At 49.1% G+C, this 6,695-nt stretch overlaps 1 long non-coding RNA gene across 2 annotated transcripts in view; it reads right to left on the bottom strand.

The window, feature by feature from the left end:
• The window catches only part of LOC309849122, a 135,449-nt gene extending 132,486 nt beyond the window's left edge, over positions 1 to 2,963 (bottom strand). For both annotated transcript variants that reach the window (XR_014303503.1, XR_014303504.1), the window contains exon 1: positions 327 to 2,963. This is a non-coding gene — a long non-coding RNA (uncharacterized lncRNA). The remainder of the gene's footprint in view (positions 1 to 326) is intronic.
• Positions 2,964 to 6,695: the final 3,732 nt, after the last annotated feature.

Consider the following 6,695-nt stretch of genomic DNA (forward strand, 5'->3'; position numbering starts at 1 on the left):
AAATGAGAAAAATAGGTTGAAATTAAACTTGGACGTAGCTGGAGGAAATGTAGTTCAATTACACCGTATATAAATAATTGCCCTGGTTACACACCTAAAGAAGTTTGAAAGAATCTGCAGTGTCACCAGGAGGGTCTGTCCAGCTGAAGGCCAAAGGACCCTCAAAGTGACATTTACTTTGGGGCTCCCTCCCTCGGACAAGGCCAGTCGTCCCCTTTAAAGATCTGCTGTTCCATCTTGTCAGCACACGCAACGAATTCAGCTCTTGAGGACGGAAGTTCACAGGGGATAGAGGGAGAAACAAGAAAGGCAACATATCCACGTACACTGAGCCTTGCAGCTTTCAGGACCCTCGTGCGTGTCTCATCTGGCCAGCCTGGAAATACAGCCTGAAGGTGGTTCGCTTGGTGCGCCCCGCCGAAGAGTGGGCTGTAGGATTCTGATAACAGCCTTTCGGTCCGTTCCTTTCCAGCACAGAACACACCTGCCTCTAGGAGTCAGTGTGTCAAGCTGGGGGAAATGGGCGCCTTTTGCCTTCCTACTGTGCCACCCTTGGCCTCTCTGTCCCTTGGTCTCCTTCCTCCCACGTGCTTGCCCTTACTAACCGCCACCCCCCCCCCAACTGGATGGCACAGTCTTTCTCATTCTTCATCATATCGATTGGGTCAAGCAAGGGTCTCAAGCTTCCTGTTGACAGCATGTGAAATGCTTTCTGTCTCAGGTGACTCTTGCCACCGTTTGATCTCCACGACCATGCGATACAGTTATTCAAGTTGTCAGCTCTCTTTATAAGAGGTCCTGTTGCTTTTGCCCAGAGCAGAATATATATGTTAGGCCTGGTTTTTGAGGCAGATGTTACTTGTTTGATGGTGTCATCTGTAAGTCCTTAGGTTTCAAGTTCCATTGGAGGACAGATATCCTTATTATTAAATTGACTTCAGAAGCACAGATTTCTTGCCAAAGGAAGTCTGGAGGAGGAGACATTGTAACTAAAAGAACAACTGGTACCTGCGACACAAGAACGTTGCTGAAATAACAATGGACTAGAAATCAGAGTACCTGGGTTCTCAACCTCCCCCACACCCTCTGATGGCCAGAAGGAGGCTAGCATCCACCACCTCCCACCAGGAACCAGATCAGCCAGCAGCAGCATCTCGGATTCCCGGCATCCAAAACTATGAGAGATAAACGTTTGTTGTTTAAGCCACATAGTCCATGATATTTTGTTTTAGCTCCGTAAGACACCCAAAGCCCTACAGTTAGGACCAGTTCCTTTGCTAAAAGAAGTGGCACAAATGTCTGAAGAAATCGCCCCCAGGGCAGCCTACAGTCCCAGATCTTGGGTTCCGCTACTCGGAGGGCAGAATTAGAAATTAATTTGTGTCAGTGCCAGTCCTACTCCCAAAAACGTAGCCAATGACCTAGATGGTCTAATTCAGAGGACGGGCACTCCAAAGGCCACCTTCGGCAATAGTATCTCCCTGGCCTGGGAGCCAACAAGCTGGGCACGTGCCCAGGCACCATTCACAAGTCCATTCCTCTGGAATCAGCTCTGCTTTCTTCCCGGGGCTCTCTGTCAAACTGCATATCCCACTGAGCTGGGAGGCAGAAGCTCAACGCTCCAAGCCGGCCCACCAGATGTAGCTGCCAAGCAAGAGAGAGCCCCAGAGGCCTGAAGAAAGAACGGGCGGGGACCGGAGGGAGGGAACTGGTGAGAGGGAGGAAGCAGATGGGGCCACCACCAACTTCTCCCGGCGCTGGCCCGACTCCACAGTAGAGAGGTCTGCTCCTGGCTTGAGTCGGGGTGCAAGAGCCATTATTTCTAGCTTACAGCCTGCCCAACCAGGCAGCACCCCTTGCCTGGGAAGGTAACCAGAAGAAGCTGGGAGCACAGCACAGTGGGGACACTGCTACAGCAGATGGTGGCCATGTGAGCTGGGGTGGCAGCCTGTTTGGAGGAGATTCTGTTCTGCTTTAATGGCATCTGCTTCCAAGCGAGCCAGAGCCTTCAGATCTGCTGACTCCGCTGCTCCTGGATCCAAGTCGGTCACCGGCTCGGCATCCGGACCCCTCAGCCTTCGGGCAGGCTGCGCGGAGCTCAGGCAGAAGATGGAATTTCCCCTTCCTGCCTCGTTAAAGGAACCATCCAAGTTCACTTCTCCAACAAGAGTAATTTGGGCTGAATTGAGTCTTGAGCAGCGATGAGCCGAGGCATCGAATGGCACGGGCCTTCCCGTGTCTTAGTAAGAAACACACTGGAGTCAGAAAGAACTCGCTGCACACATCCTCCCTCCCCTGGGGCGCGTGCAACTCCATCTGCCGCTTCACATGCGGAGTGCTACGGATGGCAGTCACTTCTGAAAAACCGTTTAAAAAAAAAAAAATTTCTTTCCAGGCCATACTTTGCATTTTTACCTCCACTGAGCATATCACCGGGCACCAAGCAGAGAATACTATGGGTCACGAAATCTCACTAGCTTTAGATGTTTCTACGTTTGGGGAGTGGGCCATTCTGGAGGTTTCCTCTGGAATACCCAGATAATGGAGGGGCCATATTGATGTTTCTTATAACATCTCTCTTAATACCCCTCCTTAGTTTCCCCAGTGTGGACCCCGCTGTCATTTCAGCTTCTTCAGCTCCATGTCGGGCTTGAGATTTGTAGTTCCAGTGTGGGCTGTGAGGAGAAAAATGTAAGAATGAGATCATAGGTCTTATTAAACCCCACTGCCCCAAAACACAATGAGCCACTTTTGGCAGCCCGGCCGGTTGGACAGGAAGGCCAGCGGCTGAGGAACAGTGCCAAGCTTTAGCTAAGAGCTTGGTGTTGAAAGGTTTCAGGCAAAAATCCTGAAGCAGAGAAGTGAAATGCTCAGGGAGTAGAGCCCCACAAATCGTGTTTATTGGATCGTCTCTGGCTCCCAGCACCCCAGTCTCCATTTCCACCAGGCAAACAGAAATAAACACAAACTTTGAGCCACCTCACCCTCCCGACCCTCCCCAAGCGACCCAGGCTTGCAGCAGGCTCAGACTTCTCTCACTTCCCTTCTAAACACAAGCCCTCAGCACCCTCCACTCCACCCAGAAGGTAGGTGGCAAAGAGCCAGGCTCTGGCGCAGACAGAGCAGCAGAGACACGAGAAACAGAGCCCTGGGTATGTGGGCCACTGCGGGGCGGGCAGAAGGGAAGGTGGTGTTGCAGGGAAGGTTCTGCAAGCCCTTGAAGTTTAAGGCCCCAGGAATTGCAACTTAGAAGGACCTCTGTCTGCTTTGGTCATTTACTGCTAGAAGCCCTAGCCCAGAGTGAGTCGTGGGAACCCAAGATTACACAGAACTCAAACTCAGGTCTCCTGGGCACTCTCTGCCCACTACTCCTCATGGTTTTCTTGTGTGCCGGGTAAGAAGAGAAAGGAAGAGGATCACGGAGCAGGAACATCTGAGAACCTCTAGCTCCAGGGTTTTCTGAATCAGAAATCGTGCGCTTTTCATCTGTTCTGCTCCGAAGACATGTCCTCATCTCCTCGTGCCAAGTTGGAATGGAGTGGGGCCAGGACAGAGCTCAGCCCATGTCTGGACCCCAGGGGCTCCTTCTTGCAGCCTGGACAGCCTTGCAGCTACAGAGGAAACATGTGGAAACTTAGAAAAAAGGAAGCTGTGGCTTAGCATTAGCAGGCAGCATACGGAGACACAGGGTTGAGAGCTGAAGCTTACCCGCAGCTTAGATCCCTATCTCACCCACCATCTCCAAAGCCACTGTCCAGAAAAGCTAGTGTGAAATAATGTCGATTTCTTTGCCTCTCCTTACAGGGTTTCAAGAGCTTTTAAAAGAAAAAAAAAAAAAAAAAAAGTTCCATCTTCTTTAGATTGTGGATCTTTTTCTTTTTTAAGATTTTATTTATTTATTTGACAGAGATCACAAGTAGACAGAGAGGGAGGCAGAGAAAAAGGGAGGGAAGCAGGCTCCCTGCCGAGCAGAGACCCTGAAATCATGACCTGAGCCAAAGGCAGAGGCTTAACCCACTGAGCCACCCAGGGGCCCCTGTGGATCTTCTTATAGCACAAAAACCTAGAATTTTAACTCAGGGCCATGCCACCTCATAAGAAATGCAGATTCATGGTGAAATCCAATACTCCAGAATTTTTCTGGTGGGTCCTCCGGATGTCGTTATTGCCTTGGTACACAGAATGTACCAAGATAGCAGAAACTGCTCTTTGTGCTACAGGCCAGGGATCTCAGATACATCAGGCAAAGGAGATGTTATTATTCCCATTTTACAGACAAATAAAATGAGGCTGAGAATTACCGGTTGCATGATTTGCCCCAGATCTTACAGCTGGTCCCAGGGCTGTGATTCCAACGCAGGTTTGAGTCTGAAGCTGGTTTCATTCCCAGCCGTGGCTCCCTCCACCCACCTCCAGTACCAGGGGCTGGAACTCAGTCACCTCATGACCCCACTCCATAAAACTGAGCACAGAGAACCCTGGAACACCTACCACCCCCACACTCTCTTTGACCACTGAGACTCAGCGAAGGGGAGCTCTGCTGTCCCTGTCCCCATGAAATACTAACCCAAGAAAGGCAAACTACTTCCTTTTCCCTGAGAGCCGCGTGTCACCTACAGATCTCCTTCTGATATGCCAGTCGGGGTCCACCCATGCTGGCTGCTACCAAGTTTGTTTCCTCTGTCATATTTATAAATTTGTGCCCATCCCTTTGGCAATGGTGTTTACCCTAAGTTATAATCCTACGCAGAGGAAATCTAGGCTGTTTAATTTTTGATTCAGTATCAAACAAAAAAATCACCTAGGATTGGGCATTTAATGAAGATGATGGTGGTGAAGAGGAGGAGGAGGGCCTGGGACGCTCTGTCCCCGTAAAGCATCTCCAAAATGATCCGTAAAGATTTCCCAGCAAGCCGACGCAGAGGACTCAGTAGACACGGGCATCAGAGTCTCTGTGAGCAGCCATGGCTCCCTCCACCCACCAGTAGTACCAGCTAAGGGCTTGGCGTCTCCCCCCCCACCCAGGGCACTGAACCCCAGGACGGGGGAGGGCCCGAGAGGCTCAGAGGCAGCAGGAGGCCACTGCTCCAGGAAGACACCTGTGCGTAACCAGAAGCATCACCTGTTCTCCACGACAGGGAACCAAATGCCTCTGAGTCATCATTACCAAGCTCAGAGCCAAGCTGACAGGCGGGAGGAAGAAGTTAACACACCTTCACATGGGGCCCAAGGACTACTGGTTTCCCGTCATGATATGCGGAGCATGGCTCTAAGTGGGAGAAGCTGGAACAGAGAGCCCAGTCCCTCAAGTAAGCCAGCTGCATTTCCCCCACCCTCCTGGAGAAGGCTCTGCGTCCCACCATCCGGCCCGCTGGGTAGGGTCAGTGCCATAGCACAGGGCCTCACCTCCTAGAAAGCAACAGCAATAGCTATGGTCCCATATGGAACAGGGCAGCAATGACAATGTAATAACTGGAGAGACACTGTCACACGGGGTGGAACTTCTTCCAGGAGGCACTCAGAGCCTAGCTGTGAATATCTTTTAAAATGTTCCGGGCCCCCTGGGTGGCTCAGTCTGTTAAGCACCCAACTCTTGATTTCAGCCCAGATTGTGGTATCAGGGTCCTGAGATCCAGCCCCACACTGGCTCTGGGTTAGGTGTGGAGCCTGCTTCAGATTCTCTCTCCCTTGGGATGCCTGGGTGGCTCAGTCGGTTAAGCTGCTGCCTTCAGCTCAGGTCATGATCCCAGGATCCTGGGATCGAGTCCCATGTGGGGTTCCTTGCTCAGCAGGGAGCCTGCTTCTCTCTCTGCCTCTGCCTGCTTATGCTTTCTCTCTCTCTCTCTCTGACAAATAAATAAATACATAAAATCTTTTGAAAAAAAAAATTCTCTTTTACTCTCTCTCCACCAGGTTAAAATGCTCAGAAGCTTTTCCCCCAGGTTTTCTGCATAAATCAAAAATTACCTTTTATCTTCTAAAGCAATTAGACTTAAGTGATTGTAAATAAAGAAAACAAATAGCTTACATTATAACATCGAGTCAATATATCACGTATCCCAGACTAATAGCTGTCGCTCTGATTCCGTCTTGCATTTAGGACATTTGCTCTTTATTGCATTCGTGGTTTGCTGAGTGCTTTCAGGGAGAATAAATAAGACTTTGAAGGAATAGCTGAGGAAATTTCTAAATGGGAAGTCTTTTTTTTACTTTTAAAATGATTTTACACTTATAAGCAATTGTATGTCAATAACTTACAGTCTTTTAAGAAGTTGTACATTTTCAGAAAGGAAATCTACTTTAATATGAACATTTGCTTGCTTGCTTTAGAAATAGGACACAGAAATCAATCCACAGATATATTTCAACTCTCTCTTGTCATTTTTGTTATTTTATTCCAGAGCTCACAGAGATGAGGACTGGAAAAGAATGAAAATGTACCGTTTGACTCATCTATCCTTATTCTGTTTTAATTGCAGGTAAAGATGACACATTATAGTGAAGACATTTTATTACGATTCAGAAAGAAAAAGGTTGAGTGAGTTATGAGCAGTATGGGATGGGAGCACAGAAAGATTCATGAAGGTTCGGTGCAGGAATACCCATCATTTCTCTGCATGTGGTATTGCAACAGATAGATAACCCGCACGTCAGGGATTGCATCTGCTTAAATAAATGGCATCGGCTTGCTATAA

The sequence above is a fragment of the Mustela nivalis genome (genome assembly GCF_964662115.1).
Source record: "Mustela nivalis genome assembly, chromosome: 15".
Lineage (NCBI taxonomy): Eukaryota > Metazoa > Chordata > Mammalia > Carnivora > Mustelidae > Mustela > Mustela nivalis.